Raw genomic sequence first — 14709 nt, 5'->3', positions numbered from 1 at the left:
GAGCTCCGAAGCACCAGGAGGCTGTTTATTACAATAACAACAGTTGATTGGGAAGTTTTCATGCTTGTAAACTGTTTAATATATGTAACCAAAGCCGTCAAAGATTGAAGAAAGATGTACACGTTCGTAAGTGCTTGCGTAAGTGCTTTCGTGAATCTGGCCCCAGGTTCACGAAAGCAGTTACGAACCTGTACATCTTTTCTCAATCTTTGGCGACTTTGTTTACAATTATTAAACAGTTAATGAACTCCGAAGCACCAGGAGGCTGTTTATAACAATAACAACAGTTGAATGGCAAGTTTTCATGCTTGTAAACTGTTTAATAAATGTAACCAAAGCCGTATAAAGATTGAAGAAAGATGTACACGTTCGTAAGTGCTTTCGTGAATCTGGCCCCAGACTTTCCAAATGGCCTTAGACGTGAGTCTTGACCTTTCTCACTGACTAATACAGGTCAAAGAACTCCGGCTACAACAAGGTTACATAACAAAAATGTTTAGACAATCCATTAAACTTAAACTGAGAGGAGGATCATGATAAGCTTATCTGTGATCTGAAATACACTACCCATCCTTCTTATCTTGAGATCTTGAAAATGATTTCGGGGCTTTAGTGTCCCCGCGGCCCGGTCCTCGACCAGGCCTCCACCCCCCAGGAAGCAGCCCGTGACAGCTGACTAACACCCAGATACCTATTTTACTGCTAGGTAACAGGGGCATAGGGTGAAAGAAACTCTGCCCATTGTTTCTCGCCGGCGCCCAGGATCGAACCCGGGACCACAGGATCACAAGTCCAGTGTGCTGTCCGCTCTGCCGACCGGCTCCTGCCTGAAATGATAGTGCTTATAGTAACAGTTTGCTCCACCAATATGTAGAGTTGGACCTTAAGAAGGTGGACCTTGGACCTTTTTGTTAATAATTTTGCAGAGGGCGAGTGAGAAAGCTGAAAAATTCAAATATAAACATTTCTTAGGTTTATATTAATTAAGATCATTAAAACGTAAACCCTAAGAAGAAAGATGTTTTGTCTTCTTCCGACCTTGGACTTGATTAGCATCTTCGACCTTTGGACTTGATTAGCATCTTTGACCCTTGGACTTGATTATTTGACCCTTGGACTTGATTAGTATCTTTGACCCTTGGACTTGATTAGCATCTTCGCCCCTTGGACTTGATTAACATCTTCAACCCTTGGACTTGATTAGCATCTTCGACCCTTGGATTTAATTAGCATCTTCGACCTTTGGACTTGATTAGCATCTTCGACCCTTGGATTTAATTAGCATCTTCGACCTTTGGAGTTGATTAGCATCTTCGACCCTTGGATTTAATTAGCATCTTCGACCTTTGGACTTGATTAGCATCTTCGACCCTTGGATTTAATTAGCATCTTCGACCTTTGGACTTGATTAGCATCTTCGACCCTTGGACTTGATGAATTATGTTGCTGCTGCGGCCCAGCATCCATGAACATACATATCTGGGTCAGGTAGGGACGTGACAGCTTCACCCGTCCTCTCATCTAATAGGCTGCGTTTTTTACGTAAAGGTAACCCACGTTAACACATGCATCCTTCTCTGAAAAGTAACGGGTCGCAAATTACGTTTTGTGAATCGGGACTCAATATAGTTTAGGTGGGTTGCTCGGGTTGGGACGTTTCTGGTTGAGTTAGGAGGATAGATTTTGTACGGAGTGGCAGCTGAAGAGTGAACGGGGTAGTCTGTTGATGCGTAGTTCCTCTTGGCTAGCATTCATCAAGTATTCATCAAGCAAATTGTTCATTCTATGTCGGGAGTTTATTTTGTTCATGTGCTTAGCTGCTTTCCCTGTCCCACTGCTGCTTTCCCTGTCCCACTGTTGCCTTCCCTGTCCCACTGCTGCCTTCCCTGTCCCATAGCTGCATTCCCTGTCCCACTGCTGCCTTCCCTGTCCCATAGCTGCATTCCCTGTCCCACTCCTGCCTTCCCTGTCCCACTCCTGCTTTCCCTGTCCCACTGCTGCCTTCTCTGTCCCATAGCTGCCTTCCCTGTCCCACTCCTGCCTTCTCTGTCCCACTGCTGCCTTCCCTGTCCCACTGTTGCCTTCCCTGTCCCACTGCTGCTTTTCCTGTCCCACTCCTGCCTTCCCTGTCCCACTGCTGCCTTCCCTGTCCCACTGCTGCTTTCCCTGTCCCACTGCTGCTTTCCTTGTCTCACTGCTGCCTTCCCTGTCCCACTCCTGCCTTCCCTGTCCAACTGCTGCCTTCCCTGTCCCACTGCTGTCTTCCCTGTCCCACTGCTGCTTTCCCTGTCCCACTCCTGCCTTCCCTGTCCCACTCCTGCCTTCCCTGTCCCACTGCTGCCTTCTCTGTCCCACTGCTGCCCTCCCTGTCCCACTGCTGCCTTCTCTGTCCCACTGCTGCCTTCCCTGTCCCACTGCTGCCCTCCCTGTCCCACTGCTGCCCTCCCTGTCCCACTGCTGCCTTCTCTGTCCCACTGCTGCCTTCCCTGTCCCACTGCTGCCCTCCCTGTCCCACTGCTGCCTTCTCTCTCCCACTGCTGCCTTCCCTGTCCCACTGCTGCCTTCCCTGTCCCACTGCTGCCTTCCCTGTCCCACTGCTGCCTTCTCTGTCCCACTGCTGCCTTCCCTGTCCCACTCCTGCCTTCCCTGTCCCACTGCTGCCTTCCCTGTCCCACTGCTGCCTTCTCGACGCCTTGCCTCTAGGTTCAGCCTATATGGTGCTGATTTCTTAATCCATTTGGTTACCCTGTTTCGCTTGCCTTTTCTCCCCCTCATAGTCCACACGACCATTTTAATCTGTAGTTTCTTTCCCCCTTCCATTCATTATCAATCCCGTGTCGGCTCCCCTCTCCATTTACCCTTCTTTATTACCTTCCTCCCTGCGTCTTTCCTATTTTTATTTCAGCTTTGTTCTTGCTGTCTGCTCCCTTCCCCTCTCTTTCCCTTCCCATATATCATTGCTGTACTTGCTTTAACCCATCTCCTCCCTACCTTCCCTCGCTACCTCACATTCCTACCTTATTTCCCCTCTCCCAATTTCATCCTATTTTGGCACGGTCTTTTCCATTTCCCACTCTACCTTTCCCAGTGTCACCATTTCTCCTCTCTCTCCTTTCCCCCATTTTCTACTCTCCCCAATCTCTCCCTTTTCCACGCTCTCTCTCCCAATTCCCACTCTTCCCCAATTTTCCCTTCCTCACTGCCCTATATTCCCTCAATCCCCCCCCCCCCCCCACACACACACACTCTTCCATATTTTCCATGCCATAACAAATGGAATGGTATTTCCACACCATTCCACCTGTTGACTGTTCAGTTCACCTGGAACTGGAACTGTTCTTCCAGTTCACCTTCCAGTTCAAGGAAGTGGAATTCTGAGACCATTCCACTAGTTATAACAACCTAGTCGCTGTACTAGTACTTAACGATACTTTGACTCTTGAGTAGACAGTTTGTCTTAATTCTTCTCAGTATCATGTAGGTGGTGATCATGTCCCCACTGATCGGTGTCATCTCTTAGTGTTGTTACATTTGGTACTATAAACCTGTCCTCGTCAGCCCGGTGGTAACTATCCCCCAGTGGTGTCAGCCCGGGGGTAACTATCCCCAGTGGTGTCAGCCCGGGGGTAACTATCCCCCAGTGGTGTCAGCCCGGTGGTAACTATCCCCCCAGTGGTGTCAGCCCGGTGGTAACTATCCCCCAGTGGTGTCAGCCCGGTGCTAACTATCCCCCAGTGGTGTCATCCCGGTGGTAACTATCTCCCAGTGGTGTCAGCCCGGTGGTAACTATCCCCCAGTGGTGTCAGCCCGGTGGTAACTATCCCCCCAGTGGTGTCAGCCCGGGGGTAACTATCCCCCAGTGGTGTCAGCCCGGGGGTAACTATCCCCCAGTGGTGTCAGCCCGGTGGTAACTATCCCCCAGTGGTGTCAGCCCGGGGGTAACTATCCCCCAGAGGTGTCAGCCCGGTGGTAACTATCCCCCAGTGGTGTCAGCCCGGTGGTAACTATCCCCCAGTGGTGTCAGCCCGGGGGTAACTATCCCCCAGTGGTGTCAGCCCGGGGGTAACTATCCCCCAGTGGTGTCAGCCCGGGGGTAACTATCCCCCAGTGAGGGCCGGCTTGTGTGTGAGTGAGTTCCGGCTTGTGTGTGAGTGAGGGCCGGCTTGTGTGTGAGTGAGGGCCGGCTTGTGTGTGAGTGAGGGCCGGCTTGTGTGTGAGTGAGGGCCGGCTTGTGTGTGAGTGAGGGCCGGCTTGTGTGTGAGTGAGGGCCGGCTTGTGTGTGAGTGAGGGCCGGCTTGTGTGTGAGTGAGGGCCGGCTTGTGTGTGAGTGAGGGCCGGCTTGTGTGTGAGTGAGGGCCGGCTTGTGTGTGAGTGAGGGCCGGCTTGTGTGTGAGTGAGGGCCGGCTTGTGAGTGCCAGGAGCCCCCACCTGAAGCCAGTGTTCTCCAACTTTTATTTGTGATTTTTATTTGCGTGTATTTTTAGCCCAATAAAATACTTGTATTTTTATTGCTGAATATTTTGTGTTTCCGCATTTTTACTATATAAGCAAAACACGCACGCACACGCGTGCGCTCGCGCACACACATACACACATAGGGCCTCGCGGCTGAGTGGGCAGCGCTCGGTGGTTGTAGTCCGAAGGGCCCGGGTTCGATTCCTGGTTGGGGTAGAAACAAAGAGGGAGAATTTCTTTCACCTGATGGCTCTCTAATGGAGGGAAAAATAGGTCGGGAGTCAGTACATTAGACAACCGACGGTTAAAAAGGCGGGGTCCAAGAGCTAACAGCTCGATCCTGCAGCCTCATGTAGCAAATTCATGTACACTGGTTGTGTCTACCGTGTGATGATTTAGGGGTTCAGTGTCCCCGCGGCCCGGTCTCTGACCAGGCCTCCTGGTTGATTATCTGGTCATCCAGGCTGTTTGACGCCGCTGTTCGCATTAGCGTATATTATTGGTAAGCTTCATAGCATATAGCTTCACAGTCCTTCACACCTATCCCCACCACTGCCATCACCATCATCACCACTACTGCTATTACCACTATTGCTATCACCACTATTGCTATCACCAGCATCACCACTATTGCTACCATCACCACTATTGTTATCACCAGCATCACCACTATTGCTACCATCACCACTATTGCTATCACCAGCATCACCACTATTGCTACCATCACCACTATTGCTATCACCAGCATCACCACTATTGCTACCATCACCACTATTGCTATCACCACCATCATCACCACTATTGCTACCATCACCAGCATCACCACTACTGCTACCATCACCATCATCACCACTACTGCTACCATCACCATCATCACCACTACTGCTACCATCACCATCATCACCACTATTGCTACCATCACCAGCATCACCACTACTGCTACCATCACCATCATCACCACTATTGCTACCATCACCATCATCACCACTACTGCTACCATCACCAGCATCACCACTACTGCTACCATCACCAGCATCACCACTATTGCTACCATCACCATCATCACCACTACTGCTACCATCACCACTATTGCTACCATCACCATCATCACCACTATTGCTACCATCACCAGCATCACCACTACTGCTACCATCACCATCACTATTGCTACCATCACCAGCATCACCACTATTGCTACCATCACCATCATCACCACTACTGCTACCATCACTAGCATCACCACTACTGCTACCACCACCAGCATCACCACTATTGCTACCATCACCATCATCACCACTATTGCTATCACCACCATCATCACCACTATTGCTACCATCACCAGAATCACCACTATTGCTATCACCACCATCATCACCACTATTGTTACTATCACCAGCATCACCACTATTGCTATCACCACCATCATCACCACTATTGCTATCACCACCATCATCACCACTATTGCTACCATCACCATCATCACCACTACTGCTACCATCACCAGCATCACCACTATTGCTATCACCACCATCATCACCATTATTGCTATCACCACCATCATCACCACTATTGCTACTATCACCAGCATCACCACTATTGCTATCACCACCATCATCACCACTATTGCTATCACCACCATCATCACCACTATTGCTACCATCACCATCATCACCACTATTGCTATCACCACCACTATCACAGCCTTTACCACCACCATCACTATTATCACCATTCTGGCCGTAGTATTTCTGAAAAGTGGGGAATATTGAAAAAATAAATATACGGAATAAAATATATAATTATTATTTATTTAAATATAAAGGGAGTAGTTCTCCGCTTTCTGGGGCGTCCTCGCTCATAATATCTTGCTTTCGTATTCGTCTCCATAAAATGCATCGACTTGTTTTGATACAGCAAGCTGTTTCCTCTGGCTTCATGTTCCTGGCTGATAGGAACGCTGTAAATGATCCGTAAGTCCAATTCAAACACCTAAATCCATCTTCGCTAATATATGTGATTCCCCCCTTGCCCTTCTCTTCCTTTTTCATCCTATTTCCCTACCTCTCCGGCATTTTTCATCCTATTTCCCTACCTCTCCGGCATTTTTCATCCTATTTCCCTACCTCTCCGGCATTTTTCATCCTATTTCCCTACCTCTCCGGCATTTTTCATCCTATTTCCCTACCTCTCCGGCATTTTTCATCCTATTTCCCTACCTTTCAGCCTTTTTTCATCCTATTTCCCTTCCTCTCCGGCATTTTTCATCCTATTTCCCTACCTTTCAGCCTTTTTTCATCCTCTTTCTCCCCGTTCTTCCCCTCATCCTCCTCCTCTTCCCCCACATGCTTTCCCCATTTCCCCTTATCGCACCGATGACAAGACGATCAACCAGACTGTGGTCGGCTGATCGTCTCCTCATATTCCGCACCAGACACCATTATCGCTTTCACGTTTTTATGCAAATAATTTCCGCCCTGAAAACAGCAACAATAGGAAGACGCTGCTGCCCAGGCTACAAGTGGAGGCTACAAGTGGAGGCTACAAGTGCAGGCTACAAGTGGAGGCTACAAGTGGAGGCGGGCCCACTCGAACACAGCTGGGGGACACTAACCGCTTAGTAACCTCCCTGCTTCCCGGACTCTTTGTTCCCGGGCGTTGGCACCTCCGTTGCTTGTAACACACGGGCACCACGAGCACTACTCGCAGCGCAACACTGGAGACTGACCTGGTGACGAATAGATGACAGGGGGCGCACCTTACGTCAATAGATGACAGGGGGCGCACCTTACATCAATAGATGACAGGGGGCGCACCTTACGTCAATAGATGACAGGGGGCGCACCTTACGTCAATAGATGACAGGGGGCGCACACCTTACGTCAATAGATGACAGGGGGCGCACCTTACGTCAATAGATGACAGGGGGCGCACCTTACGTCAATAGATGACAGGGGGCGCACCTTACGTCAACAGATGACAGGGGGCGCACCTTACGTCAATAGATGACAGGGGGCGCACACCTTACGTCAATAGATGACAGGGGGCGCACCTTACGTCAATAGATAACAGGGGGCGCACCTTACGTCAATAGATAACAGGGGGGGCACCTTACGTCAATAGATGACAGGGGGCACACCTTACGTCAATAGATGACAGGAGGCGCACCTTACGTCAATAGATGACAGGGGGCGCACCTTACGTCAATAGATGACAAGAGGGGCGCCTTACATCAATAGATGACAGGGGGCGCCTTACATCAATAGATGACAGGAGGGCGCCTTACGTCAATAGATGACAGGGGGGCGCCTTACATCAATAGATGACAGGGGGGCACCTTACATCAATAGATGACAGGAGGGGCACCTTACATCAATAGATGACAGGGGGCGCCTTACATCAATAGATGACAGGGGGGGCACCTTACATCAATAGATGACAGATGGGCGCACCTTACATCAATAGATGACAGGGGGCGCTCCTTACATCAATAGATGACAGGGGGGGCACCTTACATCAATAGATGACAGGGGGCGCACCTTACATCAATAGATGACAGGGGGGGCACCTTACATCAATAGATGACAGGGGGGCACCTTACATCAATAGATGACAGGGGGGGCACCTTACATCAATAGATGACAGGGGGGGCACCTTACATCAATAGATGACAGGGGGGGCACCTTACATCAATAGATGACAGGGGGGGCACCTTACATCAATACACAAAAGGGGGAGAAACAGACAGTTACTACTTCAACTACAGACAAGTAACTGACAAATACACTAAATTGTGTGGGGAAATTGCAAAGCCAATTGGGAAGAAAGAGCAATAATGCTCAGTGCCAGGACTCGCATGTCACAACGGTCACAGCTGAAGCCCTTGACTGTGTCGCTGTTCGCTGATAACGCTTAGATATCCACGGACGAGAGACGAGCCTTGACTGCACGTGTTCTCCCTAGAGACAGGTTGCAGATCTGGCCGAACAAATGCTTAATGAGCTTTCTTTACTCTTTTTTTCTCTTCTCTTTCTCCTCTTTCTATTCTCCCCTATCTTCCACTAACTCCACCTTTCTTCCTTTCCCTCTCTCCCTCTCTCTCGATCTCTCCTTACCACCCACACAAGCGTCGATGAATTCCGGCCGCTCATACTGTATTCCTTTGAGGTCCTGGGTAACTAATGGGTTGTGGCGGACACGAGAGCCTCCGTGACTCCGGCTACCCAATTATGGTGACTCCCGCCCCCTCCACTACCCTTCCTCGGCCAGCAGCCGCACTCTTTTCCCTCTTTTGCCCCTCCACAGCCCGCAACCGCACTCCACTTCCTCCAGTATCTACCTGTAACTCCCATCTACAACCCTCCCCTCCACAGCCGCAATCCCTCACACCAAAGCCCCACCCTATCCTGCCACACCCACGTACATGCCCCTCCCACCAACCCACACGCCCTTCCCCCACTCTCCACCCACACACACCCCTTCGCTACATAGTCCCTCACGTCGTCTCCTTGCTAAATCTTTCCCTCTCTCTTCCCTTCCCTCTTTCCCCTCACTACTTGCTCCTTACCCTCCCCTCCCACTACCCTCCCATACCCTTCCCTCTCCACTCCCTTCCCTGCCCACGGCCCACCGAGGCCCTGCTAATGCCCGTAGTGATTACCCTGGTCTGGTACGTCAATGGTTTTGTGTCATGTCTAATTACTGTGTCGTGTGGGGTGTCTCGTAGGGTCACGACTAAAGGAAGCTTTACAAATGGATTTCTTGCACACAAGAAATTGTGTGGTCACAAATAATACATTTTGCATAAATTCAGGATTCGAACATACAGTTGTATTAATATATTGATCAATATTACGGATTCAGTGATGATAAATTAAGTCACATCTGATGTGCTTAATGAAATTGTACGATTATCATCTTCAGCTTGCCTAGTATACCAATTTCTTCAAATAGGACCGAATCAGAAGGAATTAAGATCACTGAACCAAAATCGACCAATGGGTAAACAGTATTCCAGATGAACATCTGGACAAGGAGACGAGGAGCACCAAGAAAGTGACCCTGTTGGGTAGACCCTATGTTGTTCCCAGACCCAGAGATGGCCTCCTGAATCTTGATGGCATCAACCTCACTGAGGTCCAACTCGCGCTCTTAAATCTGGGCGTAAACTGTCACGTTATGTCCAGGTCAAGTGAGATGACCCGGAAGGTGAGTTGGAGATCCTGCTACACAACATATTTGACCTCCAGACGGAGAGGTCACTATAAAGGTACGTAAGAGCGTTTCTGGCGTAGGAAGGAAAGACTCGAGGTAATTACTCAATCCCTCTTTAGACTTCTAAGTTCGAAGTGGCAGCTAAAAGCCTTCTTGATAACTATGATATGATAACAACGTAACATTTAACAACTATGTCATCGTTAAAAAAATATGAAAATACTACGATGATCCAGGGAGCCGGTCGGCCGAGCGGACAGCACTCTCGACTTGTGATCCTGTGGTCCCGGGTTCGATCCCGGGCGCCGGAGAGAAAAATAGCAGAGTTTCTTTCACCCTATGCCCCTGTTACCTAGCAGTAAAATAGGTACCTGGGTGTTAGTCAGCTGTCACGGGCTGCTTCCTGGGGGTGGAGGCCTGGTCGAGGACCGGGCCGCGGGGACACTAAAGCCCCGAAATCATCTCAAGATACGAGATCCATATCCTCTCTGGTTAAAGTGAGTTCGTAAGGATCACGAGGGATAACGCTGCCAATCTGAAGACGGTCAGCAGATTTCTTGAAACTGTTGATGCTTGAAGGTCTGAGCCACAACTTGCAGATAGCATTGGAGAGTTCTCAAGCCGGGTAAGGTATTGCTAGACCGTCAGGACCCATAAAGATGGGAACCCACATTCACATACTGGCTGGCTAATGGCTCAACACTACTCACTCCATACTTATTGATTATTGATATATACAAGAGTTTTTACATTCTTGTAAAGCCACCAGCACGCGTAGCGTTTCGGGCAGGTTCTTAATCCTAATTTCCCCAGAATACGACTCGCCGAATCGTTTAACAACCAGGTAGCCATTCACTGCTGGGTGAACAGAGGCTACAGTTAAGGACTGGCGCCCGGTCAATCCTCCCCGGCCAGGATTCGAACCCAAGCCATAGCGCTTGCGAAACGCCAGGCGAGTGTCTTACCACTGCGCCACGGTTACTGCGTCACTTGCCTTGTGCTTTCAGCCTGTAGTTTCCAAGGGATTTCATTGACTTGTCATTTCTATTAAACGTGTAAAAATTATCTTTAGAAAGACAATTGTTTAGTTTCCCTTGTAAGCGAAGGGAACTTAATACATATATTAAAGAGTCCAAACATATAATTCCATCTGGCCAACCAAGAGGGCTGGCAGAATCAGAAGAAGGGGGCTCTCTCTCTGCTGGGCACCTGGTGGTGGCGAGGCTACTCTTGATGGTATTGTTGATAATGTTTGTCATGAACTACCTCTTGGAGTGTCCATAATTCAGCTTTGGGGGCAAGGAGGCGGAGTGACACTATGATACAAAGGTGAGTACTTCTCGAGGCACTTTCTCTACGATGGGGCTGGTCTGGGTACTGTAACTGCAACGTTGTCCTCACTCATTGATACTTTGTGTGACTTTCGGTTCCTGAACCATACTAAACCTCCAATGCCTTCCGATAGTGTTTATTTCAGTTTGTTTCATTAATGGGTGAACGCTGGCTAGCGTTCGTCCCTCTCATTCACTAGGCCAGCGTTCACCCTAACGCCTATCATCTTCGGCAAGATGACCAGTGGTACCAAGTAACGCTCCCAGGTAGACTCGGGGGTATAGGTATTCGCAAGGCGACACACTTAGCATTGCCGGCATTCTTATCCTCGACCAGTGCTACAGGTGAATTACTGAATGAAATATTACCAAAATACCTTAGGAACTCCATTGGGATTCATGATCCCAAATTCGTGGAAGGAGCTGGTCAGTGGGACACTTGCCAATAAACACCCATATATTGTAATTAATATTATATATTAATTTAATAATTTTATAAATTTAATATATTAAATTTTATAAATTTAATATAATAAATTTATAATTTTATAAATATAAAATAATTATAATAATCAGAATAATTAATAATTTAATATAATTAATTTATATTAAATATAATATAATAATAATTTGAGTTAAATTCAAATTTTCTGTGGGAGGGGCAGATTTTAATTTACATTTTTAATTTACATTAGTTTGATTAATAGGAAATTTCAGTTAATTTTCCCGAGATTAAATAAAATGGTGTATATTTCTAAAAGGAAACAAACATGATTTTTAAAAAATAATTCAGCTGTGTAACTGTCAAGCAGTGGCATAATCGTCGAGGGGGTCTGAATATGACCCTGTCACGCGGTTCTCTTTTGAATTCTGATCAGCCTATGTTAATCCCATACCCCAAATATTCCTTCTGCCAATTTGAGTGAGGCTAGCCCCAAGCCTTTGGCCTCCAACTTTACACACACCCAGACTGACATTCTATATCATAGATATACATATACCCCATTATAAGCTAAGTAAATAGGCTACTGTAATGCACATGTTGAAGCTTTAGTAGTATAAATAATATGTTACTCTTGATCTTCATCTTGCCTATTCGGCCTCATTTAGATTACGCAGTTCAGATTTAGGCACCGAACCACAGAATCCACGTGAAGGAGCGCAGAGAAAAATTACAAATTTGATCCGAGGAACTGGGAACGTCCCAATATGTCGAGAGATTGAGAAAGGTTTTTATTTTGCTCTCTTGAAAGACGGAAGAGCAATTGGCGCCATGGTTGAAATATACATATGGGACCGGTATACCAGGAATGATATAAAGAAGGATTTGCATATATCAACGCAAAATTACCGGGGGTAACTTGATACAGGGAGCTCGTCGGAGTGTTTCAGGTTAGACTGTATGAATGTGTTTGAGGAGATATAAAGAGCAGCCACCTCGTGCGTGGGGCCAAAAAACATTTGACAGTTTGTTAAGCTTGTATTGGCCGCAAAGTTCATGCTGCCATAGGGCAGGCGAAAGTACCTCTTCTCGCTATATCCATTTACCTCTCAAGACCCTCCCCTTCCCCCCTCTCCCCCTAACTCCTCCTCCTCCTCCAAAGTTACCTCCCAGCGCCCTGCTGCAGGTGTTGTGTACTACGGGCCACTAAAAGCTTTGCCGGCGATACATTACCTGGGCCAGTCATTTCTTGCTACCAGGGGACTCGCCAAGCCCGCATTTTCATCAAGACCTACGTTGTGCCCACCCACTGTACCTCTGTACCTGTTCTTGTACCCTGCCTCAGGTACACTCACTGTACCTGTTCTTGTACCCTGCCTCAGGTACACTCACTGTACCTGTTCTTGTACCCTGCCTCAGGCACACCCACTGTACCTGTTCTTGTACCCTGCCTCAGGTACACCCACTGTACCTGTTCTTGTACCCTGCCTCAGGCACACCCACTGTACCTGTTCTTGTACCCTGCCTCAGGTACACCCACTGTACCTGTTCTTGTACCCTGCCTCAGGCACACCCACTGTACCTGTTCTTGTACCCTGCCTCAGGTACACCCACTGTACCTGTTCTTGTACCCTGCCTCAGGCACACCCACTGTACCTGTTCTTGTACCCTGCCTCAGGTACACTCACTGTACCTGTTCTTGTACCCTGCCTCAGGCACACCCACTGTACCTGTTCTTGTACCCTGCCTCAGGCACACCCACTGTACCTGTTCTTGTACCCTGCCTCAGGTACACTCACTGTACCTGTTCTTGTACCCTGCCTCAGGTACACCCACTGTACCTGTTCTTGTACCCCTGCCACAGGCACACCCACTGTACCTGTTCTTGTACCCTGCCTCAGGTACACTCACTGTACCTGTTCTTGTACCCTGCCTCAGGCACACCCACTGTACCTGTTCTTGTACCCTGCCTCAGGTACACCCACTGTACCTGTTCTTGTACCCCTGCCTCAGGCACACCCACTGTACCTGTTCTTGTACCCTGCCTCAGGCACACCCACTGTACCTGTTCTTGTACCCTGCCTCAGGCACACCCACTGTACCTGTTCTTGTACCCTGCCTCAGGTACACTCACTGTACCTGTTCTTGTACCCTGCCTCAGGTACACTCACTGTACCTGTTCTTGTACCCTGCCTCAGGTACACTCACTGTACCTGTTCTTGTACCCTGCCTCAGGTACACTCACTGTACCTGTTCTTGTACCCTGCCTCAGGTACACTCACTGTACCTGTTCTTGTACCCTGCCTCAGGCACACCCACTGTACCTGTTCTTGTACCCTGCCTCAGGCACACCCACTGTACCTGTTCTTGTACCCTGCCTCAGGTACACTCACTGTACCTGTTCTTGTACCAGCAGTTTAAGGTATGGTCTGTGTCTGGATGTGGGAAATGTCTGCCGGCACAGCCCACTGGCAGGTGTGGGCGCTGCTTGCCGACGCCTTCCACAAGACATGTATATATAATGTCAACTTCCATCATCTGGAGTTCTCTGCGGCTATGCCTGTTAATAATAGAGTCCTAGGCTGCTACTCAAGTTTTATCTTATATCCTCACCTTGGGGGCCATCATCGGGACCCGCTTCACAAGCTATACAATACCCAATTAATAATATTTCACCTAAGCTACTGTGATTGCACCACAGTAGCTTTGTTTAAACAATTGGTAGACAACTCACTCAAGGGTAATAAATATTGATATTGTTGGAGGCTAATTGACAACTGTCCCTTGGAGCCAGGAATGTCTTGGTCCACCAGTCTGCTTCCATCCGCTGGACGAGACGGTTGTGTCCTGGGTCCTCCTTGACCTGTAGACATCTGTGGCCTCTACCACAGAAACGTGAAGTACTTCGTGTTACTTACTTGGTAACGAAGAGTAATTAGTGTCAGTTCGCTCAAATTGTACCTCCTATATATGCCCTTTACTTTGTCCCCCTGTCGTGTTGCCCCTTTATTTCACTGTGGTCACACTTGTGTTGGGTCAGCCTTTACTAGCCGCCACTAACACCTTTGCACTGAAACACTGGGAGCCGGTCGGCCGAGCGGACAGCACGCTGTACTTGTGATCCTGTGGTCCCGGGTTCGATCCCGGGCGCCGGCGAGAAACAATGGGCAGAGTTTCTTTCACCCTATGCCCCTGTTACCTAGCAGTAAAATAGGTACCTGGGTGTTAGTCAGCTGTCACGGGCTGCTTCCTGGGGGTGGAGGCCTGGTC

Source organism: Procambarus clarkii, chromosome 3 (assembly GCF_040958095.1).
Source record: "Procambarus clarkii isolate CNS0578487 chromosome 3, FALCON_Pclarkii_2.0, whole genome shotgun sequence".
Classification (NCBI taxonomy): domain Eukaryota; kingdom Metazoa; phylum Arthropoda; class Malacostraca; order Decapoda; family Cambaridae; genus Procambarus; species Procambarus clarkii.
The sequence above is the reverse complement of the archived record's forward strand: the minus strand, read 5'-3'. Positions refer to the sequence as shown.